The 27,878-nt window shown below is 40.4% G+C and overlaps 1 long non-coding RNA gene across 3 annotated transcripts in view; it reads left to right on the top strand.

The window, feature by feature from the left end:
- LOC120757157 (uncharacterized) overlaps positions 1-24,166 on the top strand; it is a 37,429-nt gene extending 13,263 nt beyond the window's left edge. The window contains exons 2-6 of one of the 3 annotated variants that reach the window (XR_005702396.2): positions 3,299-3,414; positions 9,802-9,928; positions 10,059-10,261; positions 11,165-11,357; positions 22,644-24,166. This is a non-coding gene — a long non-coding RNA (uncharacterized LOC120757157). Of the gene's footprint in view, positions 1-3,298; positions 3,415-5,571; positions 7,698-9,801; positions 9,929-10,058; positions 10,262-11,164; positions 11,358-22,643 lie in introns of those variants that run through there. The other 2 variants (XR_005702397.2, XR_005702395.2) reach the window with 2 other exon arrangements.
- The last annotated feature ends 3,712 nt before the right edge of the window (positions 24,167-27,878 follow it).

Raw genomic sequence — 27,878 nt, 5'->3', positions numbered from 1 at the left:
TGTCAGTCATTATTTATGAATATACTGAAGTGTGCCACTGAGTTACACAACCTCTTAGCAGAATTAGTCCAGAATTTTCCACTATCTGTTCTTCACTGGAAAACTTGGGAATTAAAATTGATTATGTCTGATTTCTGGGAAGTAAACTCCCCTTAAGAGGAATACTTTTTTCACTTTTAAAAGCTGTTCCATGGGCGTGTCAGACAGGGTGCTGCTGCTTTCTTTGTCTTCCTGAGCTGGGGAACGTGTTCCATGTTGCATTTCTGGATTTTCTGGGAGGAAAGGTGGTCCCACTGCCAGGGATGGGCGGCTGCACAAACACCCAGTGAGGTAAAGCAGAGGGAGCACTGACATTGGTGCATCAGGGTGTGGGATGTGCAAAAGCTCCTGCTTTTCTGGCATTTGCTGATGGCTCAAGATTTATAAAAGAGATCAGCTTTCTACAGTTTCTGCCTGTTCTATTATATAATTATATAATTATATTATATATTATATATATAATATATATTATATAATATTCCTGTTCTATTCTCCTGTATGCCTTTTTGACATTTGTCTGTTTGCGAGAAGAGAATATTTCTTAAACTGTTGGTTATTACTACTGATATTCCTATTTTTAAAGCCTGCTTTACTCTTATACTGAAAGACCTATGTTAGTTTTCTCATGCTGTGGTCCTAAAGCTAATTTGGTAGAGCTTGTTTGAAGCATATCGAGGCTTGCATAGTTTTTACGCAGTCATATTTGAAGTGATCTGCCAAATAATCAAATATTACTCACATTAGACCTTAGCAAAGCAGAAGAGAATAATCTGTATGAATTGTGCCGTTACTGATTGCCATCCCCTCACCTCCAAATAATAAATAATTTACAGCCATCACATGTTCCTTCTGCAGTTGAGTGTACAGGCAAAAAAAGAAACTATCTCCATTTCATCATTAGCTTAATCAAGGCAATGTATCAGTAACCTGCAGTGAAACTGATTGCTGAAGAGCAGGAGGAGTTGATGGCTGGGTAACAAATGAGTTTTGAACCTTAGGCCTTTTGAATTTTAGTCAATTTTATCTAAAGTTCCTAAAAACTCTTCTATTAGAAGATATAGTATTTTGAAAAGACTACCTGAGAAAACAATGTCAAAAACACCCAAACACCACAATTTCCCTGTTCCTTTCCCTTGTTTGTTCCAGTGTGAAATAGGATTTCTTGAGCCTTGCAGGAAAGTGTAACCTTCAAATCCAGCATCTTTGACCGGCAAGGAGCTGCAGACCCTCAAGGCCTGCTCTTGGCTGCCCAGCACGGAGGCAGCAATCCCAGAGTGCTGCTTTTTATAACAAAATCTGAGTCTGCAGCTTTCCACCACGGAGCTGAGAGCCAAAATTCAACATCTGAGTAAAGGCAGGGCTTCTGGATTTCCAGCTGAAGCAGAGCAGCATGAGCCAGGGAACCCAGACTCGGAGTCCCAGGGAGCATGCAACAAAACAGGGATGTGGGACTCAGTTCTCCCAACCAGGCAGGTGGTTATGGCTGTTCTTCCATGATTCAATGAATAAATTCACATAAATAAAATGGGAATGATGAAGAAGGATTATAATTTTTTTGTTTGGGAGTTGTGTGGATATTTGTGGTTTAGAGGTGCAAAAGATGGAATAGCAGAAATTCTTCATGGGTCTATAAAAATTTATTCACTTATCCAAGCAACTTCAGGTTCATGATTTTATCAGAATTTTGGCCTTAAATATTTTGCTTCTGGATGATGAAAATGGTGGGTAACTGCACTCTTCTCTTGGAACTACCACCTTTCTCCTTCTTCTATAATAATCTATTTTGCCACCTTCTTCAAGACACCCTGTGGGCTTTTTTGTTCCTCTATCTCCAGGCTTATTTTTTTATTCTTTTTTTTTAACTTTCCAGAGTTTTAAAGCCCTTGGGTTAGAAAATATGAAGAAGGCAGATCTGAAATCCTCAAGAGAATTCACAGCCTGTAAAAAGAAAAATGTGAAAATCAAAATTGGGAAAAAATTACAGAAAAGCACAATGCACAGGACCTGGAGGTTTAAAGAAGGCTTAAAAAGAGACTTTCAAAAACAAATTTTCCCTTTGAGAAATATTCCATCAAAATGTTTCAACTTCTTTTATCTCCTGTGTCTTCTGTGAGTTATGTTTTAACACTGAAATAGTCCCTTGAGGATATATAAACTCAAAATGAACAGGGAGCTAACTAGAGATTCAGGATTCTATTTTGTTCTTTAGATGCTCTGGTTTTTTTCCCCACTGGGATGGATGTGCTGGATTTTTCTCGCTTAGGGATACAGGTAATTCTGGAGTACTGGGTGGCAGCTTTTATTTCCCATGACAGAGCTAGTTCCTTGCACGTGTTTCGTGCTTTTAGGCTTTTCTCAGCATCAAGTCACAACCCTTTGCCTCATGTTTTATAAAGCCAGTACTACAAGATGTAAGAGTTCATCAAGGTATTAACAGTATAATACTGTCAAAATAGCTAAAGCGTTTTGGGGGACAAGCTGCTAGGGATGACAACTACAAGCTCTAAAATAATGAAATAAAGTTACAGAAATGTGAAACACATTGACTAAAGATAAGCATATTTTCAATGGCATGAGAGATAGACCAGTCAGGACTAAACTTTGGGCTGCTTTACGTTTCCTAAGGTCCCACTAGGCCAGATTCTGACCTAGATCAGATAAATATCAAATCAAGAATAGAGCAGTAGAAATGAACCAATTTATAGCCATTGAAAGAGAGATAAGAATCAAAGATGTTGGTGTCCCTGTAGCTGCAACTAAAGAAGCTCATTTCAGACTTAATAAAACATTAATACCTTTATTCTCCTCTCTCTTACATGGAATGCTCCAATTATGAGTTTGAGCATCCCCAGGTATTTGTCAGTGCAGAAATTTGTTTGGAAAAGGGTCCACTGAGGATACTTATCTAACGAAGAATGCTTTAAAGTGAGTCGGTGTCTCACACGCGTCGCTGCCTTGCTGAACCCGCTGCTGTATTTGGTGAGGTGTGAACAAAGACTGCCTCGATATAGATAATCTTGTTTAACAGTGTTAAAACACTGAGGAAGGACTGCAGCTGGTGGACAGACTGAGGGAGGCTGATGGTGTGAGGAGACATGTGGGCACTTTTAATTATAGGAGTAGGGATGCTGCACCTGTGATGGAAGTCCTAAGTTAAGAGAATTGGATCTGAGACTTTCTGGACCTTTACAAATGTTCTCAGTAGTTTTGTGTTCACGGAAGTGATTTATGATTATTTTTATTGCTGGTTGGATTACAGATAATGTAAAGGCCCTGCACATACACAGAGGCTTAGACTCAGGGATTTATTGCTGGGTGTCCAAATAATGTCTGGGTAGACCTTGAATTCAGAGCTGGTCCTGCAAATAAGCCCAGGTAAGATTGTATTTATATATAAATAAAAGAAAAATGTGCCATTCTAAAACCACAAGAAAATATCTCTTATTTTCTCCTTTACTTAGGGAGACTGTAAAACAGAAAGGCAGTGGTAAAATGCCATGGATGAAAAAATGCTGAGATGACTGAATGACCCTGATAAATCCCCTCTCCTAGCTGTTGGATAGAGGTTCCCTAAACACAATCTCCTCTAATGGGGTAGGAAGCACTGGATCCCTCAGCGTGTAGGAAATGGGAAATCACAATTATTTATTGGGTCAAACACTTGATTTGCATTCAAATAGGGGTGAAAGAAACCCCATTGCTTTGTCTACTTGACTTATTGAAGTCTGAAGTTTTTTATTTATGAAAGTTTCTAAAGCTCTCAGCACTGCTCCCATCAATCTGAGCAGCCAGGGTGTGTTGGTGGGGGCAGTTCTGGTGCCCTCCTGCACCCTGCCAAGCTGGGCACCACACACCCCTCTGGCAGCACCTCTGACCACATCCATGGTCTCAGAGAGACCATCAAGATGTTGAACAAGTAGAAATTCTGGACAGAGGACAGGATCTCTTCGCAGATTTATTTTTTTTTTCCTCAGAAGTAGCTCCCACTCTCGTGTTGCATTTGAATTGCTGCTAACAGTTCTCTCAGAATTTCTTCACCAAAATGATGTGTATGTTCTTTAATATTTCCAAAAGGAGACATTAGTGCACGAGGCAGTCAGAGGAGATGGGCAGGCAGATTTCCCTGGAGCGTAAATGAAAACTCGGGGTCAGGAGATGACTTTTGTTCTAGTGAGAGAGTTATTTTCCCAGCCTTTAAGCACACCAGCCCTGGAGCTGACACAACCTTAGTTCTGGCAGGAAAGATCAGCCCTGTAAATTAAGCAAAGAATCCCTGAAAGTCACGTACCCAGACAATCCTCCCAATATTGCATTCAAGTGTTAGAGTTTGAAGCCACGTAGCTCAGGAAGGTAGAATCAAAGTGCTTTTCTGCAAAATTACATTGATTCTCTTTCCTACATGCTGATGAACTTCAATAATTTTTTCACCCTCAAGTGATCACTGATTAATCTAAAAACTGTGAAATTAAGTTGTTTGAACCAGGAATTAAAAATTTCCAGCAATTAGAAACAAAGAAACAAACCAAAACAGCCACCAGCATTAGAAAGTGATTAAACATGACAACAACTGAGATGCTGAAATTAGTTGTCCTCATTCCAAAGGGTTTGTAAATAGTATATTTTGTGAAGCTATTAAATGATAGTTAAGCTGTGTTATTATTTGTAAAGCAGCTACTTTTGTTTCCTGAGCCCACTGAGTGAATGTTTTGCACAGCGGGAGACTGTAACATAGCAAGCCCAATCATTGTCATTTTACTGTAAGAGAAGTAAATTTAGAAAAGGATTCCTCAAATTATAAGATCCAAACAAAGTCAAGGCTCTCCAGCTGGGAATTTTTTCTATTTTCTGTCATTGGAAAGTGTCTTTCTTTTAAATACTGTGAACCTTGGGCAGTTTCACTACTCCTGGTCTAAATATAGTAAAGGAAATTTGAAATTTTACATGTTTAATAATCTTTCTCTTAATTAATGTAAGTATAATGAGTTGTCCATAGAGAGGGCACTGGGCACACAATGGATCTGATTCCCTCCTGAATTACTCTGGCTTGGCTCCAGAACATCTGTGCTGCAATCGGTAACACAGCGCTGCTGTGTATATTTAAATAATGTGAAAAAGAATATGATGAGATGAATCTAACATTTTGGATAGTTTGCTAGTGCTCACATACTTCTAGCAGTCTGGACTTTAGTCAGTACCCCCAGATATGCAGATGAAATCTGTTTTGTTTCTGCTACACAGCTTCTGGATGGTTGCAGTGTACTGCATACATTTCAGAAGCTTTTAGGGTGCGACCCACCATAACTTCATTTTCCTGTGCAGTGTTTTGCAGTGTGTGCTCTTATAAAGAATATATTCCATTTTTGTGCCGTTTTCTGCAGAACCATTATCTTATTTTTTTTAAAATTAATTGCATAAACTTTTTCATTTAGCTCTTAGTTCATTGAGAAAATTTTTAATATTTTCCCCCTTTTATATACTGAATTTAACTTTCTCCCTTAACAAAATGTCACTTCTCTCTCATTGTATTTGCAGATTACAAAAAAAAATTGTTCAAAGTACATGCTTAGTTCCGAGGTGCCAGTATTTCCCCTTCTGCTGGTCTTCTTCCCTCTCCGCAGTCGCTGTCGATGCATTACTAATTTTGATGCGGTAGCATTTTGCACTCACATTTCCGATGGCAACGCAAAGTGCAAGGCAGCAAGAATTAGGCCTGCGATACTCTGGGAGTCTCGTGACAGTCAGGAGCGGATGCAATTTGGATTCCACCCCCTCTCCTCGGTTCCCTTTGCACAGGACGTTCCTCTCAGACGCCGTTGGTGCGCGGCAGGTCTGTCCTGTTCCCAGCAGCATCTCCCAGCGCCACCTGTGAACCTGACGTGAAACCCAAGGAGTCACGGGAGGAACACACACAAAGAATTTATTCAAACTGCAATATTTCCACCCCTTTTTTTTGGGTTTGGTTTCTTTTTTTCCCCTCCTTCTTGGCTTGTACTTGGTTGTCAGAGTTGTCTGGAAGTGATCACTGCTGTAAGCAGTAGGTGTGTGTGTGAATCTCCCTCCTGTCCTCAGCTCCCGACCGTGGGTCGCTGAGGATTGACACCGCTGGCAGGTGACAGCTTGGGGCAGAGGCTGCATGCAGAACAATGTGGCTGAGCACAGGGAACAGCGTGACAGAGAGGCAGGAAGGATCAAACAGCTATCAGAGATGCTGGAGGGGAGGGTTTAATGACAAGTTACTCTGACATTTATGACCGGATCGATTATGAAGACTGAAAAAAATCCATGGTATATTTCCAGGGTATTACTGTAGAGCCATCTGATATGGGGGTTGCCATGGCAAGTACAGATTTTCTATTAACCAGGAAGGTGAATAGTCTCATAAAACCCATGAAACTTGTTGGTTTCATAAATTGCATACAGGAAGCAGCTCTATTGACCCCTATGGAAATTTAATATTTTCAAACAATGCTGTAAAGTCTTTTCCTTGGTTATTTTTAAAAAAAAACAGTCTGGGTTACTGTCAAAATCAAATGCACCATTTCTGGTATTCCCCATGTCTTGAATGACAGCCTAGACAGATTGGAAAATCAGCATGGAGCTAAAAATACCAGTGTGGAGGAAGCAGGGTAGGAGAGTAAGTTACTGAATACTGCTAAATAGGACTGTGTCTACAGCTTTGATAATTGGTAAGGTTAAGATCTTCATCATCACAACCTGAGGACTAAAACAAATATATGTGCACTGTTTAATGCTTGATTACATAATTTGTGACAAATATTTCAGAAGACCAGTTAGAAAAGGAAAAAACATTATTTTTCGTGCAGATTGGATAAACTAAGCAAAGGAAATCTCATCAAGAATCATCCATATTTCATTCCATCCCCCCAGTGCTGTATGCACATAGAAAAGAATCCCTTTTTTTATGTATTTTAACCACACAGAAACAATCCAAGGGTAGAAGGAACAGGTTGACCAGAGAATTTGTGCCTGCCCCATCCCTGGGAGTGTCCAAGGCCAGGTTGGATGGGGCTTGGAGCACCCTGGGGTAGTGGAAGGTGTACTGCCCATGGCAGGGGCTTGGAACAAGATATCTTTAAGGTTCCTTCCAACACAAATAATTCTATGATTCTGTACTTCTGTGGGAGGGTAAACTGGAATTGTCTTCCTTAGGCCCAGACATGTCAACACAAAACTTGCTGTGAGGTGCTGGCGGTAGCAGAACGGCAGGAACATACCTGTGCCTTTGCCATCTTCTGTATAGCAGACTGCTGCTTTCTTTCACAGCAATTTTGGTGTGCAGCAGAACAATGAAGTTGGTGCTAGCAGTAGAACAATCAAGTTGTTACTAAATGCTTTGCTTTCAGTGTTTCTCACAGAGTATAAACTGATCAGTAATTGATGAGCTTGGGGAAGTCTAGATGAATACAGAAAATTCATTGGTATTTCACTGGGCAACTCTCTTGTTTGGTGGCAAGCATTTCTGCAAAGGGTCAGGTCAGATGCTGACAGTCCAGCAGGAAATGTGTTGCAGCTATGGATGCACGATGTGATAGAGTATGTTCTTTACATAAAGAAAGGCAAAATCATCAGTTGTGTCCCACTGTTCCTGTTTCTCATTCATGTCTGCTTTGACTTCTCCTTCCCTGTCTCTGATCCTGGCAGCTCTGCCTTGCTGGCTGCTCCGTGTGAGAATAACTGCTCAGAAATAACTCAGTGTATGGTGGCCATGCAGCCTTCAGTGAGCTCTGCCTGTCCAGCAGAATGCATCCAAGCACTTGGAGTCACAGCTTTCTCTTACTTACAGCAGGCAATTTCTTATTCACTACACCAACTGTATTTTTCTTAGCAATCATCTTCAGTCTTACACATCCTTGTTAACAATTTATTTTGCCCATATGCTAAGTATCTGCTCTAATAATTAACAATGTCATGTATCCATTTAGTACCATATCTTTTTAAATGCAGTATGTTCCTATTTCCTAGTCCACATATCTCCCCCCAAGCAATACCGCAGGTGCTTCCTTTAGACCTCTGTTTTCCTTTGAACTACAGTGGTTCAGCTCGTTAGCATGTCTCACTTCTTATCAGTCACACTGGCTTCTCATTACTCTGGTTGCAGAGCTGCCATAATTAGATTTTATATTTTTAGACATTCATAACGCCGCTTTAGTGTACACTGTGCTATCAGAAGTGTTTTAGACGAGCCAAAAGACCAAACTAATTAAAATGTTCCACAGAGACTTTTCAAAGGAGAGTTGCTGTTGCTGCTGACTCGGTAAATTCAGGCACAGGCAGCTGTTGGGGCCAGGGGAGGCTGATAGGAGAGGTTACTCCCATCTCCTGCCTGTGGAGGTCACAGGACCTCACCCCGTAGTTTTGACTTTCTGGCCATTATGTCTGATGTCTCCTAGGAGAAGATAAGCCTCATTTGGCTTTAAAGACTTGGCTTTTCCCCCCCAAGCTTACCTCTCCACTCCTGGAAGTTTTCGCTTCTTGCGAAAGGCAGTGCAGAGATCTTGAACAACTAACTTTGTTCAGGCAATCTAAATACTTCTCAGAAATTGCAAATAGGGCCTCCCCATCCCGTTCACACATTGTGTTTGTTGTATTATTTACTATTTTGTAGGCTCCTGCAAGGGATTTTCTTACCAGAGGTACAATCTCTGTGTTTATTTCCTTTCCTGAACAGCTGCATTTGCCTCCTCCTATGAGTTGCTGCTCTCTTGTTCTTCTGGAATGGTTTAGTAAATGATGGGCTGAGCCAGTGTTTCCACTCCTATTTAGGGGAATCTGTAGACAGATGGACCTTGGTGACAGTAAGGGAACTGGGTCTGGAAGGCACCTGCAAGTCTGTGCATACCTGTAAGATATTCACAGGATTATTGCTGCTTCTGTTTTAAAATAAGGCTTTTTGCAGGAGCATTTGCCACATACTCAGCGGTATCTCTCGAGATGTAACTTATTCTATATTCTCTATATAGAATGGGCTGGTTTTAGATGGGAGCAATTTTGTGCACAGGAAGCTTTAGGTTTTACTTCCTTCACTGAAATATTTTCTGTGTTGAATAGAATCTGAGCTATTGAATTTCACTGGCTCCTAAAATAACCTGCCCAGATGTATTTATATTTATTTTGTAACTTAATTTGTATTTATAACTGTGTTGCAAACATTCCGTCTGAAACAAGAAAAATCGCCTGGTGTTGTGTGGTAGGTTGCTCATTTCCCTGGAAACCCAGATTCTGACAGGAAACTTACTTGTAAATTAGTTACAACAGGTATAATCACTCTCCATCCTTCAATTTCATTTATTCACTCTCTGCTAGCAGTAAAAATCTTTGCTTTTGGGAAGCAGAACAAACCGTATTCTACCAACATAATCATATTCTTCTGCCATTCAGACACTTATTTTAGAATTAGCCAAAAAAGTTAGAGGTCTATTTTACGATAATAACAACTCAATTACTGGAATCTCTAAAGGGAGTATGTAGCAGAAAATATGAAACAAGTGTATGATAATATTTAAAAATAATTACTGCAGGGCAAATTTACATAAATAACTATTGTTCTTTCAGAATCCAAAGCAGTATATTTCTTTTCTTCTTCAACAGAGCGCTTGCGGCTGGATTTCCGTAACTATTAATTTTGGTCTTGTATTAATTAATATTTGTATTATTATTATTTGTGTATTAATTGTGGAAAGTATTGGCTTTTGAAAACCTTGAAATTTCTTACAGCTGTATTATGTCATGTTTTTACACTAGAATTTTCAAGGCCATCTGTATAAGGGAGTTGGAGGCCACAGATTCACAAAGGAACACTGGATTTGTTCTGTTTAGTAGAACAGGAATTCCAGACTCAAGGGCTTTGGGGTATCACACCCTGATACAGGTAAATATATACACAAACTAAGGGATTGTTTCCACATGGTGACGTACTCTGCATCCTTGAGCGTGCACTACAAAAGTTTCCAGAGTGTGTTTTTTGTACTGGGTTTTCATAAGCAAGGTTTTGTCTGCAGGAGTTCTGGAGAGAGAGTTCTTTGTCAACTGCTACTCCTTGTGCTGAATCCATCATTTACTCCTCATGCATCTCTGGAAAAAGAGAGAGGTGGACTGTAGCCAAGTCTCTAGATGCTCCAGAGGACTCTCTGCTTTTACACCCCACGAAGAGATTGATGTTGTGCTTGCTGCAGAAACACACAGACTGTTTGTGGATAAACAGGTGAATCACACAGCAGCATGTGAAGAGCACGCCCAAGGGCTCCCATTGACTGTACTCTTCCTTTATTCTCATGGGGGAGCATTTAGAGAAACCCTGAGTGTCTCTCTGTGGGGTTTATATGCTTAAAGCAGTAAATAAATTGGTGCAGCTCTTTGCTCCATCCACGCTCTGCCCTCCCAGAAAGTGTCAGGAGAGCAGATGGATGAGACAGCACTGTCTGTCAGCTTGGAGGCTCTCCCACACAAGATCAAGGCAGGTAAACACCTTGCTCCTCCAGCAGACTGAACTCTTTCAAGAGGTTTTACAAATGGCAAAACAACACTTATGTGGCTCAATAGCTCAATGAAAAGCAGGGGCAGTGACAGAAGTTGGCTGCAGGAGCTGGGGCTGTGTGCCTGGACAAAGCTCCAGCAGCAGCAGGGAAGAACAAATAGATGTTATTTGAAAACAATGATCTTTACCTTTCAGTTAGGTGAACACGTTTGGTGCCTTGCTCCACCTTTCTCATAGAAATGGTGTCATGAAAGCCTTTGGCATTGCTATTTTCCTCAAGAAAGAAAATGTGTTGGGGAAGATTTACAGAACTCCGGCTCATGAACTGGTCTACAGCTAGGACAGGCTTGTTCAAACATAAGCATGAAATATTTACAGAAGCAGGCATGTCTAGAAACCAAGAGAAGGGAGTGCAACTGACATCCTGGGTTTGGCATTTGAGTATAAAACCTTTCCTTTCCCCAAGGATAAGAAGTTTGAGGGAATGGATGCAGTAAGGAACAGGTTAGGCATCTCTGCCCTACAGCACTTCAAGAGTAATTAAGAAAAATGGATCTCTTTAAACCGCCTTTTGCTTCTACAGTTGGAAACTGGGATGTTTGTTTAATGTTTCTTTTTTCTATATTGCAGATCAAGTGTGTTGTCCCCGTGGACAATTCAGCCTGTTTGTGCTGTAAATTTAAACTGAGAGAAGCCCCCAAGCAGTGCAGGGTTGGGCACTGTCCTCTCTTCACATGGAGCTCACCACTTTCTGTGCACGTGTCCTGGGCTCTCACACGAGTTGCATTTGCTCCTTTCTCTCATTGTCCTCTCTTCATATGAGGTGAAGATGCCTTTTTTTTTTTTTTTTTACAATCAGGTGGTTTGCTTTGTCTTGCAGAAGTAAGAGCTCGCATTGTTATTTCCACCTTAATAGCCCAGCAGAGGTTTCAGTGTATTTGAAGATTCTCGTAATGATTTCAGTGATTTTTGTGTGTATACAGGGGGGATTTATTGATGTATTAATGGATGAAAGCCAATGTTAAGTGTCAAAGCATCAAAGACATGAAATGAGAGATGTGTTCATGTATGCAGGCTTTCTGTATAAAACTACAACCTATAATCAGTTGTTAATGATGTTGATTTTTCTGTTTCTTTCGTGCCATAAGAAGTGTTTCAGAGAGGCTTTAGAGCCTCACTGAATCCAGCTGTGCCTTGTGCACTCATTGTTCATAACCTGGTGATGACAGCAGCTATCAGTACAATGCCACAAGAGTTTGGGTCGGGGTCTGTGTGCTGATTCTGGTTCTTCAGCTGAGTTCCCCTCAAGTGTTTTCTGTTTTTTACAGTCTTTTTCCCTGTAAAAGCTGTTAGTTCCTAATTTATACTGAGACCATTGTCTTTTCTAAAGCACTTTTCTCTAAAAATATTCTGCTTCTTTAAGCTTCATAGTCCAAGTCCTCACTGGGGACCAGCTTTCTGTCCTGCTGAGACAGGAGGGAGCAGGTGGCATTCATCCTGGAGGAGCTGTGATCTGGTACAAGCAGGGAAAATACAATAAAAAAGACAAATTAGGGTTGTATAAAGAAGCAGTGCAGTAATTATGGCAAACTTGATAGCTGGCAGTATCAGCATAGCCTGATAGGATGGAGTGTCCTTTGTTGGCCTTTTTGTTTATCTCTGGAGCCCTGGTCCAGCAGTTTGCTGGAATATGGTGTGTGTTGCTGAGCCCACAGGAGAGGAGGAGGTGTTAAAACAACATGGCTTCTACAAGGCTGTAATTTGGATATCAGAGTAGAAAGTGAAGCTGCAGCTGGCGTGTTCAGGGTGTTCAGGACAATTAAGAAACATCCTTGCTGCACTGTTAGACAACCCCCAGGAAAAGCAATTCTGCATTTCCATATCTGGATTTTGAAAGAGGAGATGGGGATGAAAGCTGTTATCCCTCTGAGAAGAATGTTTCCCGTTTGGTAAAGTGCAGCCATTCTTTCTGATGCAAGGAAAAATTATTGGTGAACAGCAAATAAACCTTAACAAGAAATAACCAGTGAAGGGTAAGAGGAAATAGAGAGCTCAAGGGTTCTGGTATGAACATATACTTTTCAAGCAGATTAAAATCACTGAAGGAACATTTCAGTCTTCTACTAGCAAATGAGCTGTTTAACCAATGAGGTGTTGTATTCATTTTTTCTTTCCTCTGCAGGGAAACAAAAAACAAACAGTGAAAAATTCTTATGGCCAGGTCTGCCCTCTGACTTAATAAATCCCAGCTGGGATTCAGAGGACTCAATAGCTTATTCCATACCCACTGGTCAGGGTAAATCCAGACATTCTGTCGTGTTGCCTCTGTCAAATGGGTGGAGCACAATTTACAGTCCTTGTTCTGGGATTGTTTAGAATTGAGACCTGCTCCTTTCAACACCTTTCTGGTTCACCTCCAGAGCCTGTCCCCCAGAAACAAGGCCCAGTAGGGGTTTATGCAGTGCGGGATCTTGCACTGATCGTGGCAGCTGTGGTGCATGCTGACTCTTCAGACAGAGGCGCTTGCTCCCAGGGCCAGCAGCTTGCCCCTAACCTTAGAGGGTATTCCTTCTCATGCAGCAGAATATTCCTGTTGAAATGTCCTGGGAAATAAACAAGAAATTAGGATAATTCAGTCTCCCCCTGCTGCATCAACCCAGGCTTAGTGTTATCAAAGCAGCAGCTCATTTTCCCTTTCCCGAGGCAGGTAATGGCACTGGCAGTCAAGGATGGATCTGCCTCACTGATGGGCCTGTCACAGTTAGCACTCAACAGCTAAAAAATACTACCTATGGACTACCTGGAAATTCAGGCACATAAATGTAAATATTTACTAAGACTCTGCTTTCAGAATTTGGGGTTTTATTTTGCCTCATTTCTTGGAGAGACTTTCTGGAGTGTGACATCATACGGAAGATCTTTTCAAGATCTCCCTCAGTTCTGGGTCAACAGTGCTTCAGAAACCCTACTTAGGCTTAAACCATTTATAATATATCAAATATGTGTTAATTCTGTAGACAGAATTATTCCTTATTTCCGTAGTATTTTCTGAAAAATATACTGAAAATTCGCTTAAAAGAATTAATTGAGCCAGAACTCACATGCAAAAAATATGCTTCCTTCTCTGCATTACAAGAAAGCAATTAGTGAGCACTGGAGGCAACAGCTCTTGCTAATCAAAAGAGCTGAGTTTAACTTGTGTCTGCTTAAGCAATTCTGTTTTGGAGGAAAAGAGAAAACCAGACATACTACTGGACTATCAATTAAAATGAAAACATACAATGCAATTAACTCTTTTAAAAGCAAGAATTTTTCATTTGTAGTGCAAATGTGTTAGGAAAATGACATGCCTAATACTCAGTCTTTGAACACTGTATTATGTGAATGGCTTTTAAGATTCAACCTTTCAAGGTCATGTCTGTTGGTATTAAAATATTTTTTTATTTAAATGCTTATAGAACATTGGTATCACATTTTCACCACCCTTTTCCATTTTGTTATTGCTGTTGGTAGGGTTTTCCATCTTTGTTTCACCATCATATGCTCTTCATGCTCCATAAGAAGAATCTGGTGAACTTTAAACAGAAGCTTGAGGGAGAATAGGTCTTCTACAGTTATCACTGCATTTGGCTGGATAAATATTGTCCTTTTTTTCTTCCTCTCCTCTCTTTTTTTTTTTTCTTTTACTGTTGTGACTTTATAAGACATAAGGAAAACTCAAATTAACTTAATATCTTAAAACATAGTTAGTTTTTTTCATGTTTCAGACAACAGGTCCTACAGCTTGTCCTGATAATTGTATTTCCAGCCATAATAGCTCTGATTTAGTCTTTAAATGAAACATCCCTACTCAGGATTTGTTATTATTCGTTTATACATTAGTATTGAGGAAAAAAATCTCTCCTGAAATTTGGTGAGATCGAAATTGAACTTTGCCACAGATTTCTTGCTTGTTCATGGGCATTTGTTAAGTTTGCACACCTGAGATAAGTCTTTCGGTGATATAAATATTCCACAATTGTAATAGTTGCTGCTCATTATTTTTATCAGAGCACTCAAAACCCCAAATAAGATCTTAAATTCTTAATTTCCATACAGTCTTTTGACAAAGCTTTTGTCTTCAGCTGAATACAGAGAGTCTGGTTGTTTGACAGATGCATTTTAAGGGAAGTTGAGTATTTTTCATGGTTGGTTCATCAGTATGAACCAACCAATATATTGACAGACTAGACTAATGATCATTTTCGTCTTGGGGTGAAGAGATGAATTCAAAGATTTCTTTTGGTCCTTCCCTGTCCTATGCTTATCTGTGTCTAAAGTAACCTATCGCAGACTTTGCTAATGTTCAATGAAAGAGGAAGATGTAGCAGCCAGAAACCTGCAGCTTAGTTTCCTGTAGTCTTCACTGGGACAGAGTTTAGAGAGAAAAGAATGTATAATCTAATGTTTTGCCTGAGATGTGATGTCTGCTTTCCGGATTATCAAAATGTCAGTGGTATATTTTTCTAGTGTGTTTTCTCTTTCTAATTAAGTTTCCTGTCTCCCTGTCATGCTCCCACCCCCCACTACCATTTTGTTCATCTCTCTCTCGAAGGTACCGAAGGAACAGGCCAGTTTTCCTCCTGCTGTGCAGTTAAACAACTCAAGATAATTTTAAATTCATATGGGCTGTGCTGCTCTGCCAGTCTCTGAAATGTCATTGCCTGGGCAGCCTGCTGGGCTCAGTTCAGAACCACGGTGCCAGGACTGCTAATGAAAAAAGAGTAAAGGTTAATGAAGGAGGGAGGGGATGGAGGATGTGTTATCATCCAGAATCAAGTTTTCTGCTTTCTATCTGTAAGGTTTACTCAAGGCCTAAGGTTTTAATTTTTAATTCTTTATTTTTCCCCCCTTAGCAGTGTTTTTATTTGGTTCATAGGGTAAATCACAGTGGATTCACTGGACCCACTCCAGCATCTTGCCTTCAGCATGGTGTCCTTGGTTTCTCCAGTAGTCCTTGAAGTTATGAGTGAGTTATCCTCATCTGGCTCTGCACGGTTGCAAGGCATGAATGATGTCTTCTGTGGCTTTAGAGGTCCCTGTTTCTAGAAGCTGAGCACGCCCAGGGCCCTGCTCTCTTAGTGGAGATGCCTCTTGTCCCTCCCAGGGTAAGTGGGTCCTGTGCCCTGGCTGTGCATCGCTGTGTTTGTGGCACAGGGGTCTTGTCATACCAGGGTTATTTCTGTTAGTGTTGGGTTGTTGAGCTCCATCAGAAGGATGTGCTGCTGTGAACAGCCTGAGTGCAGTGCAGGGGCTGACTGGAAGATACAGAAAAGGCAAAGGCCATTAGACACACATTTTCCCTCCTGTCTACCAGTGCACAGTAGCTCCATTTCGGCTCTAACACACCTCCACATGTGGAGGATGCTGCTCCCACCATCTGTCACTGATCCTCTCCCTCCTGCCATGCCCTTGCAGGTTGTCAAGTCTGGTGTTTGTGTGTTTCTTCCCAGACCACCCCTGGCTCACACACAATTCTTCTGTACAAATACTCTGTACTGTATGACATGATGCTCTGATCTTGGATTGCAGCTGGTTCCTTCTCCTGCCTTGTGTCTCTGATAGTGACCTGACCCTTCTGCACACAGGAATCGGATCTGCCCTTATCCCCCACCTTCTACATCTGCTTTTGTCACTGCATTCACAGCTGCCTTGTCGCTACCAAAAAAAGTGCACACATTAGGATCTGTGTGGGGCTGTGCATCTCAAGCCCATGAATTTGGTTTTTATGGTGAATTTACAGTGTTGGTGCAGAACTGCATAGCTTTCAACTGCAGCTGAGATGGAGAAATTAAGTGTCTGTCCTAGGGTGAATTTTTATTTTTAGAATTATGAAAAATAACTTACTTTACGAAAGTAAGGATCTGTCTTAGCTCCGATTCCACCTTTCTTTAGTAACCCCCTGAAAAGCAGACAGGGAGGCTGACAGAAAAATTCTCCACAGCAACAAATAACAGGTTGGAATCTGACAGCTAGAAAATATTCTTAGCTGTAAGTCATAGTTACAGTAGTGGAGAAGTCCAAAAAAGTCCACTTTTTTATTTGTTGAAAAGCTGGTCCCAACTTAGGTGATTGCTGTAGTTTTTGCTTTTCTCTCTCTTATTGTAAACTGTTTTAGCAACTATTTTTTTACTGCTTTAAAAAAAAAAAAAAAAAAAGAAAAAAAATCATATCACAATGGAAACAGTTTAAATTTGTGTGAGGTCAGGATAAAAATATATAAATGGATGTGCATATAAGTGCATCAGTGCAGGTACTTACACACAGATCTATCTATAGCTATGCATCTTCGAGAGATCAAAAAGACCAGGTCTTGTTTGTCAAGGTTTATTCAACCCCAAAATTAAAAACAAGAGCTGTCACAGCTGGAACAAACTAAATGGTTCCCAGAATTTTATTCTCTAGGATGTTATCCTTTGTTATTCAAAAAATGACAAAAATTTACTGTTTATGAAATGAGTGGGATGGTGGTGGGAGGAAAGGAGGTTATTTTTTAATCCTCCATTGCCATCAGTACATTAATAATGGAGAAATTAAATCTCTATTAAAAAAAAAAAAAACAACAATGCATCTTACCTGAAGAGTAGAGGGAATTTTTTGCTGGTTTGGTTTGGTTTTTTTGTTTGTTTGGTTTGGTTGTTTGTTTGTTTGTTTGTTTTGTCTGGTTTGGTGGTTTTTGTGGTTTTTTTTTTTTTTTTTTTTTTGGTTAGTTTGTTTTGAGGTTTTTTTTGTTTTGGGGTTTTTTCATGTTTTTTTGGGTAGGGTTTTTTTGAGATTTCTTAAATTAAATTCTTTGGCTTGGGCAAAATACCGAAACAAAGTTCAAATTCAGCAGTTACAGGCATTCTCCAGCTCTCAGTTAAGTCGGTGGAAATCTTGACAATTCCTGTGCATTGCACAGTGCTGGAGGCAGAATACACAATGAGAGAGAAAACCTAATCTAAGTATTGCATGTAGATACACCCAAGTGTTGCATAAAATGATGTTGTAGAGTGTTATGCAATGCAGTAAAAAATGTATGACAGTAAAATATAACTAGGGCTACTACCCAGAAACACCACAGAAATAAAAAAGTTTAGAGCAGAATAAAAGAAATGAAACCAGATACTCCTGACGAGAAAGTAGAATACTGTGGTGAGAAGGAAAGGACCATGCTAAGCTGAGTTTTTTTGTTGAAAATAATTTAATATACAGCTTTATATTTTCAGTTATAAAGGTCAGTGTTTTAGAGCCTTCGTCAAAGAACTCCACTATTGAGACTAACTCAAAGGAACTTTGGAACAGAAGAGCAAAACTCCCTTGAAGGCAGGGACCAAGAGCTCTAATTTGCATTGGAGAAGCTGAAGGAGCAAAATTCATGCAGAGATCCCTCCCATTCCCTTAATTTTTGTAGAGATTTTTCACAGCCCGCTCCCAAGGTGACTCCCTGGGGCACATTTCCCCAGCCCCCGTTATCAGCTCGAGTGGGTCGGGCGCTGGCCCTGCTCGGTGGTGGGGGATTTGCCAGAGAGGGAGCGCGGCTGCTCAGTGTGTGCGTGTGTGTGCACAGATAACCCATCCTGCGTGCCGCCTCAGGCACCTGATTGTTCTCATTGTGCTCCTGGAAACCCCTGGCAGCCTCTTCAAGAGCCGCTGCTCTCTTTTACACAAGCCCCAGAAGTTTGTGCTGGTGCTGTGTCCTGATTGCTGCTTCTCGGCTGAAAAATGAAAAAGCAGGAGAAAAGATTCCCTTCTCCCTCTCAGAGGCCCATCCTTGGGGACATCAGTTCCTACAGAGGCTGGTGTGTTTTATCAGGCCCAAAAAAGGGGCGTATGTGTGGCCCTGTGTCACCGTACAGGTTATGGGAATGAGGCTTACAGCACAGAGCAGTGTTTCATCTGATTTTCATTTTTTTTACTCTAACCCTCTTGAGGGAGGTGGTAAGAGAGGGGATCAAGTCTCCCTGTTTTTTGATCAGGGACAAACTCGGTTTCAGGCATATTTGAAAAAGGAAGATTCTGCTTCCTTTATTGTATCTGTTTAGAAGAGCAAACAGAAATTATGTTCCACTGATGTTCAGTGTCTCTAATTATAATTAAATTTCTGACAGTGAACAACTGACTTTGTGCTCATAATTAAAGAAAAAGTTTGCTAGTTCAGCTGGCTGTTTTTCATGAACTTGACTGAATCGGCATTTAGAATTAGAGACATCACAAGGAAAAGGCATTTCTTCTACTTACGGGAAATAAATCTTGATTTCTTTTAAATATTATTTAAATTAGACCCTTCTGGCCATATCCATCCCTGCTCTCATTCTAACCAGCAGTTTCAAAAGACGAGTGAATGACTATAGTCCTTGTTTTTATGAACTGCAGTTAAAAATCCATGAGTTTTCTTTATGGAAATGGTCTTTTGAAGCTATTCATGAGCTGCCTTTTTTTCTCTCTGGGTTATAGGAACCACTGAATTATTCCAGAAATTCAGAATCTACATCCGTTTCTATCATCCTTGCTAGGTTTGCTTAAGTTTAATACTTTCCTTGTCAGCTTCTTTTGCCTGCTTTAATATGATTTTTTTTATTTACTCTGTAGCAGCAAATACCCAGAACACCTATATTTGATTGAAACTTTACCATCTGTGATCTTCATATATGTGGGACGTGTCTGGTGAATGGGAGTGCAACACTTCCCAGTTTTGCTGTGGCTGCAGATGGGAATTCCTTTTTGATGAGCAGTTGATTTTCTCAAGGTGCTGTAGGATCACAGCACTGCAAGGTGGACTTGGTGTCCTCCAAATGTGAGTCCTTGGTGTTCTCCAAATACATTCACCTGACTCAAGGCAGCTTTCCTTGAGATTTTTTCCCCCCCTACATTTTAAACTGAACAGATCTTATGAAAAGTTTTGGTGGAAATTTCCTGGCATTTATCCCAGTTACAGTCCAATATCTGTTACTTCACTGGCAAGAAAAATTAGATTCCTAGAAAACCTGCTGTGCCTCTTTTTTTTATGTGAGGCTAAAGGCCGAGAGTGAAAAGGCTTTTTCTGCACGTGGTATGTGTGCAGGGTGGGTGGATCTGAGCTGCCTCGGGGTGTGCTGGAACCAGAACTGTGGGAAAATCCCATGCACAGGCTCTGGGACTGACTGCACATGGGCCAGCGTGGGTATGGATACCAACACTCCACCCAGCACTTATCCCACACTGTTTCCACTCCTCTTGCATCTCAGCGGGTGCAAATTACTACCCTTATGAATGTTGTTACTATATTAACCAAGAGCAGACCAGACCCTAGTGCCTTGTGGTAGAATTCTGTGTCTGGGATTGTCAACCCGAAGCTGGAGATGGGAATTACGCCTTTTTAGGCAATGACTTGGGAGAATTTAGGTGAATCTTCACTTTGTGCTGCTTGTCAGGGGTATGGTTCACCTGATGAGTTGATGGAGGTGTATCCACCCTAACTCCTGCAGAGTTTTGATTTATTGTCCTTGATAGTATTAAAACTGGATAGTAATTTTGCTGCACTTTTTTTACTATGTAGATATTACTGGGATCTCTGTACTGAGTGAAATAAAAGTACTGCTGAAATAAAAGTGTACTGCTGAAATAAAAGTAAGGAAAGCATAAGGAATTTTGAAAGAATCAAAGGAAGCATTCCAAATGTTCTCAGAATCTATTTTAAAAATGTAATTAGGAAAGGGAGGATGCAGTTGTCTTCCTCCCAGAAAATACATGGCTCTGCAGGAGATTTATGGTGGTCATGGGGGTCAAAAGCATAAGATGAATCCCTCCAGGTACCTGTTGATATCTGTAGGGGAAAAAAACCTCCTTGCCCTCCACTGAGAGGAAGGTGAAAGGATGCTGAGATAACCGGCTGTATAATCAGCACCTTCAAAATAAGAACCTTTACAGATCCTTTGATGGTGCTATAGAATGAACATCTACCATATTGAATATACACATTCCTGGGGAGAGAAGGGAGTCTGAGACGGTAAAAAGTACAAGTCTTAATTTTAAAAAAATCCAAAATTTGCATTTTAAGAGCGCCAGTTGATTTTCAAGTGTTCTGTGGGATTTGACACATGGTTTTATTAGGTTAGCACAATTATCCTGGAACCACTTATGGACAGCACTGACAAATGCAGCTCTTGGGAGTGTGATTATGAGAAGACACTCAATGTTTCTCAAGTGTTGTCTTTAGTAGCACTTGAGCAATTGACTTTGCAGAGTAATGAGACATCATCTCCACGCTATCAAGATTTAGCCAAGTAATTATTTCTTGAGCTGTAGCTCTGTACAAATATTTAGGGGCTTTTGCAGTGCAGTCACATTTGAGATTGTGAGGGATGTTCCATGGCTGTAACTGCACAGGGATGGGTTTATTGACATGGGAGTTTTCAGGCAGATGTTGCAGCACTTCACCAGGCAGATGTTTGTTTGTTTGGGTGAAGTGCCAAGCTGGCCAGGAGCCTTGTGCCTGCAGAGGAGCTGTTTTGAGTTCAAGATAATTCACTCTGGCTTTCCTGAGGCTTTGTGAGCTCAGGCTCTGTGCCCTGCTGACAGGAGCACAGAGCCCTGCTCAGCTCTGGAGCTGTCTTGTGCCCAGCTGGCTGGGAACATGAGGTGTTTACAGTAGACACCATGTGGATTTATCCAGTATCTCTTCCCCATAGCCTAATCCAAATCCTAGTGGAGTGAATAGGTGATTCCCCTTTACTTCATTAGTCTTTAAATTAGAGCATGTTAGGAGAAAGAATTCACCAGGACTAGGGTATCCTGCTGCCAGGCATTCACATGGCTGAGCTTAGGCTGCTTGTCCTTACTGTGTCACAGCTCTCTGATATTTTCTTCCTTGATATAATACTTTATTTTCCCCATAATTACAGCAACTATGATTAGCACTCTACTTCAAGTATTTGCTCATGACTGGTTCTAATCTGTTTGAAGCTGCTTGCATACCAATGGCTAATAAATTCTGAGTGTGCAGCCAGTTTTTTACCAAATCTAAAATGGCAGAAGTTGTCTCAGAGCCACTGTGTTTCTAAAACTTAATAATAATAATAGGCAGCCAAGGCAGAGGTAGGGAACAGAATGTCTAAACTTAGTGGTTATTTGTGAAGGAATAGAGGCAATGGGATCTTATTTTCCTGTGGTTGGAGAGTCAATGTAAAGATTCACATAAAAAAATGGAGAACGGATGAGGGTTTATTCAACATGGAAGAAGCCAAAAGCAGAGACTCATAATTTTGCTTTACACAAATACCTTAATTTTTACATTATCAAGATTTGAGAATGACTTTTGCAGGACATTAATATGGAAGAGGGTGCAACTTGGGCTGTTTGCCTTATTTAATACATTTTCTGAAGTACCTACATATTTCAGTATAAATTCTTCTGATAACTTTAGTACCTATGTGGATAAGGAAAAGTGTGTTAGGGCAGTGAACAGTGAAAAACAATTATGTCCAAACTTCTAGAAGGTTCACCTTGTATTATTTTATCCATCTTGTCTAATGGCTGAGGCTGATGGGGCTAAACAGCATGATTATTATGCTTTAAGCCTTAAACTTTGAAAATTTTGTTGATAAGAAGGGTGTGCCCTATTTCAATTATAACTGAAATCATAATAACCTCGATCAAGGTGCTCTGAGCCTGACATTTAGGCAGAACTGGTGCTGCTGAAATCCCTTCCAGGGCACTCTTGGTCCAGCAGCACAAGGCTGCAGCTCATCACACCAACCCAAGGTGGTTTCCAGTTATCTCAGCCTAACTCAAAAAAAAACGTGGAAGGGATATCCCAGTGCTAACCACAGGAGTCAACCACTGCTCTGAATCAAGAGCAGTGTGACAAACTCTTGCCTGGAGTTAATGTTTATGGCTGGTTTTATAAGCTGCTGGAAAGCAGGATGTATTGCTACCCCCTGAAATATAATGGTGTTTGTGACTGTTGGTATAATAAACTGCAGAGCCTCCTCCCAGCCTTTTGGATTAAGTAATAAAAGAAAATGATTAAGAGCGAAATTCCATCATTTATCTTTTGTTGAATAAAACTTTTTTTTTTCCTTTTTTCTTTTTTTTTTTTTTCCCATCCCAGCTCGCTAACAGCGACAGCCATGAAAATGAATGATCTGGCTTCACCCAAAATGATGGATAATCCTGCTGGAAGAGCATGACAATGATAGACAGACATCTTCTGAAGGAGAAGGTAATAGAAAAGACTGACACTTTGATAGGCACCATGATGAACAAGCCCTGGGGGCTGTGAGTTAATAGGTTAATAGAAGTGTTCCAGCTCTCCCACCCCCTTCTGTCTCTGTGCTCCTTTTAGAGCTCCTGGAGCAGCAAAATAACATTGTGAACATTCTGGGGAGAGATGCATTTTGTAATTCACCAATGTGGTTTTTGTGTGTTCCTTAACGCTGTGGTGAAACACAGAATTAAACTACACCCTGAAGTGAAAGCCCACCCTGCTCAAACCTCATTAGAGCTTTGCTTTTACCCCTTCCATGTCTCAGACGCTGCTTGCAAGTAATAACAATGCCCTAAGGGTATTATTGCACATGTTGAATTTAGTCACCTGGGAAATAGATTGTTGGAGCCCTGCTGAAGTTGATGGTGGGCCACATTCTGACGTGGACTAAAGCAGAATTTAGCCCAAGTAGTTTTATTGACATCAAAAAAATATGTGCCTGGTTTCTTGCTCAGCTGCCAACGGAAATATTTGACTTTTATGAAAATAAGGAAGTAAGATTTATTCAAATAATTTTTAATTTCTTGTAGCTTTCATATTTATTCCCTTTTTTCCCCCCTCATAAAACTGGAAAGTTTCTTCTGATGACATAAAATAACATTTATCAATGTGTATTTCATTACTTATTGTATGTATTTATTTCTTTTCCTTATTAATGTCTGTTTAAAGAGGTTAGGACTTTGCAAGCCCCACCATCTTGGCTAGCAATTAAGCTAACAGATACTTTGTGAGCTTTTTATGTATTTTGATTTGAATTAAGAGTTTCTTACTCAGTTTTTGCAACCACCTACAAGAATGGGTCTTGACATGAATGGCTTGTACAATTTTACAGTAAAATTATCAATATAAGTCAGACTAACATGAGAGGAGCAACGTAAGTGAGTAATGAGGTAAATAAACAGAAGAAATATAGTGTCAATAAGCATGCTTTACAACTAAAGGAATTTAAGCCAATATATTTCAGAGCAGAAGAATGTGATGCACAGTTGGCAAAGTCTCTCTGAGACTATAATGAAGAGTCATAATGAAATACTTGTCTGGGTTAGTACTAAGAAATAATATATGGTTCAATCTGTGGGAGAGTGGAGGGCAGATCAGCTCCCTGACATGCTGCATTAACTTGGACGTACAAAATCCTTCTCTGTACTTATCTTTTCCCTTGCTTATTTATTTTTAATGCTCCTGGACATGGATTGTCAATATGTCTGCTTACACACGCCACATTTCTGTATAACCTTAAAAGGATTCATGTAATCCAAATAAGCTTGGGGGGTGTATTTTGCAAACACATGACAAATGCCTTTATTGATGGACTTGTAGTCTGGCTTCAGGACACAGCTGATGTAAAATATACCATATGTGTAGAAAAGAATGTTTTAATTAGTGTATCTAAACTTCTTGAATGCAAAAATGTTTACCTCCTCTGCTAGTTTTTGTGTTGATTTTCCTATTTAAGTGTTTCCATTAAATGTGTTTATTACTTTCTCTTCATGTACAGGAGTTTTTCTGATCTTCTGTGGGGTGTAACAGGGGTGTTATGCTGTTTTTTAAAACAATGCAGAGTTACTACATCAAGTGCAGCCCCAGATTTAGTGCGGACCAAGCTGGTTTACATCACTCTCAGGCATCACTTGGCTTTCTAGTACATGGCTGCAGGCTGCTAAGCAGGAGCATTGTGAAGCAATTTCCTATGATGGAACAAGAGCCTTTAGAATTACAAATCCCATTATGCTGCTGACCTCTGGCCTGACCCCCCTACACCAAACCACAGGTTACAGGTATGTTAAAACTAAGTAAAAACAATTTCAGAGCAGAATAATTCACAGCACAGTGTATCCTGGTGTAGAGAATGTGAGGACACACTACAGATCAGGAAGGGTGAATATATCACTCTCTGAGATTTTGGAAGTTATTCTGGTCCCAGACAATGAGGGTGAAGCACACAGCAGATTAAGAAGTTCAATCTGTTTTATTTCTTCCCACAGGATATTGCATATTTTTTTTACTCTGTGATCCTTATGAATTAATCAGTAGTTCCTGTGGGGGGTACTGCAATTAAAAGCCTCTTCTCCAGAGAGTTTACACAAATAGCACACCATAAACAGCACACAACAAAGTGCCAGACAGGTACAGTGATTACAAAAAGGTGATCCAGAACTGAGCCTCACAGGTATCATCCCTACCTTATTTTCTGTCTAACAATGATCTGGTTAATTCTGTCTTTCACTTGTTGAACCTTAAAATGTTCACGTCAAGGGCTATGCAAGCTTGTGTCATATTATATTAACTAATGATCCATGAAAAAGACAAGACATCCATCCTTCTGGAGCAAGTCACTCCATGCTTTTGTACCTTGGTCTTCCCGTCTGTAGAATCAAAAGAATGATTCTGAGTTTCCTTTGTAAAATGCCTGAAAGATGCAGAGGAGGAGGAGGATGCCACACTTCTGGAGTGTCAGCATGGACATCCTGGTACACAAGTCACTGCTCTGGTACACGGGAAATGAAGAAATATTTGATTTCAGCTCTGTGCTTTTCAGCATATGCTGGCAGTGACAGTCCTGGCAGGGCCATCACAATCCCTGTCTCACTGGAAAAGGAAGGAAATGGAGGGGCTGAGCCACTCTGATTTACTGCTGGCGGAAATGTGGAGCTCAGAGGTACTTCTGTCTTTATGCAGATATTCAGGGCAGTGGTGAATTACATGTACACTGCAGTTGCAGATTGATTTACAGCTTATGCTTTTTGTGTTATTTTTAGCCTAATAGGTTCATGATTGGGCCTTGTGTCTATAAAGACAATTCAAGTAATAATAGTAATGAGCTGTACACTTCTGTGTTTTTACAGCATACTGGCTGCACAGCCCATTGGTACTTGAAAACTAAAATGCTTTTGGAACAAAACCCACTACACCTTTAGTCCAGCACAATTCCCAGGTCACAGATTGTCCATATCTTTCATTTTTAGTATGCCCTCAATGTCAATTACCTTTTTAGCTTACTGTTTTCTCCCCCAGAAAAGCAAGAGTTGACATTAAGCTGTGTTCTAAAAGGACAAGCTGATCTGAATGTTAAATTAATACATATGTATGCATGCACATATATCTATTTTAACTGCGAGGCACATATTTCAAGTGTATCAAAAGATTTTGTCATTTACGTATGAAAATTAATTCATAAATCTTTTTTGTATTTACAGCAGCCCTACCAGAGTTTATCAAAAATGAGCTGCCTCACAGAACTATCAATGGATTAATAAAAGGAATCCGATCTAATATTCATGACACAGGAGACAAATGTAAACGGTCAGGCAACTTCATCTTTTTATTCTTGGAGAAATGTTGTTTTTTTCATAACTTTTCCTTGTAGATTTTGTTTTCTCATTTCATAACTGCTTTAACAAAAGAACTGTGCCATCAATTTTGCTAGATTGCATTATTCATGTGGAGGTAATACACACCAAATTCAATGCACAAAGGAAAGAAATACAAAAGAACATTCTATATTATTATTCATATAAACCCAAGAAAACTTTCAAAATAATGCTGTCCTGTTATATTTATGACCCAATAATATTCTTCAGCTGTGTAGTTCTTAATGTCCAAACACATCTTTCTGCCCTGTTGCTCAGAGGAAATCTTGGTATCTATTTGTTTATCCTGATTACCTTTGCTACCTGATCATGCTCTGACACCCAGGCAGCCAATAACTAATTTGGGGAAAGGATCATTCTTACACTCAGATCTGTGGCCTGAGCTGCTGACTGTGATGGAAGCTATTAGCCTGTTACAGAGGAATGTGAAAATGAAATGTTTTCGTTAGGAGAGTGATTGCCCTCGTGCTGGACTCTCCAGATTCTTTTTGAAGGCCGTTTTATTGCTGATGGTGTTAACTTTGGGGTGATCTTGGAATGAGGTTTCCTTAGAAGCAGGCCTGCCTGAGCCAAGGAGCCTGCTCAGCTTCTTGCTCTTATTCACCTCTCAGCCTGCTCCTTTCCTGCTGGGACTTGCTTTAGTGGTGAGCCCAGCAGAGCTGGGACTGATTGGACTCAGTGCTCTTAAAGGCCTTTTCCAGACTTAGCCTTTCTTTTTCCAGCCTTCCTTAATCATATTTCTGAGCAGCCTCGCTATCTCACCTAGCTGGGTGCTTGGGAATTTATTGAAATCTTTGCATAATTCGCATGAATGCGCTTAATAATTTCGGACCAGATTCTCTGATGGAAAAGAATGTGGATGTCAGGTAGGCAGCTCTACTGCACAGGGATCTCCTGGCCCAGAGCGGCCGTCTCAGAGTCACTGCTGCTGTTGGGAGATGCAACATTAAGCTTTTTGGTCTGCTCAGGTGGTGTTACTTTCCATTCAAAAGCAGTTAGAGTCCTCAATATTGCGCACATACCATTTACTTGCTTTCTAATTTAGCACTATACTAAAGGACAAATTACTTTCCAACAGAAAATGTCAATGGTTTCATAGCAACCGGAGGTACCTGAGAGCTTTTCTTTCACGTTAAATCCAATTATAAGAGCATCGAGCCTGGTGCTTTATCCCTCATGTTGGTGTGAGAGACTGCTGCTTCCATGCAGCAGAGTCAGGCTCTGGGATCTGCTCCTTGTGCATGCTAGAACCAAAATCTGAGAGGCCACCAGCTTGTTCTGTCAAAGGTTGGGTGCTTTATTTTAATTCACTTCAACAATTGCTTCAACAGACAGAAGGTTGTTTTAAATGGGTTTTATCATCAGATCTTTTATTTTGTGGAATGGCTTGATTTTGTGCTCAGAAACTGTGAAATGAGAAGTTACTGCAAAAAAAAAATCAGTCAATATTAACTACCTTCCAGCTGCTTTCCTACCAAAACCAAATGGTAACCAACACTGCAGTCTGATCCAACACAGACAATTTGGAAGGAAAAAAAAAAAAATCTAATTTTTGTCTCTTATAGTTGTCGAATGTGTTGCACCCTGTAGACTTGTGGTTTTTTGCCATGAACTGAGCAAAGACTATCTGCACAGGTTTTAGACTGGGATTCTCCTGAGGAAAAGCCAGCTCCTGCTTGATCAGCCTTCCCCTGGGGCTGTGCAGTGG

This window comes from Hirundo rustica, chromosome 10 (genome assembly GCF_015227805.2).
Source record: "Hirundo rustica isolate bHirRus1 chromosome 10, bHirRus1.pri.v3, whole genome shotgun sequence".
NCBI classification, from domain to species: domain Eukaryota; kingdom Metazoa; phylum Chordata; class Aves; order Passeriformes; family Hirundinidae; genus Hirundo; species Hirundo rustica.
Note: the sequence above shows the minus strand (reverse complement) of the source record. Positions and strands in the feature narration are given on the sequence as shown.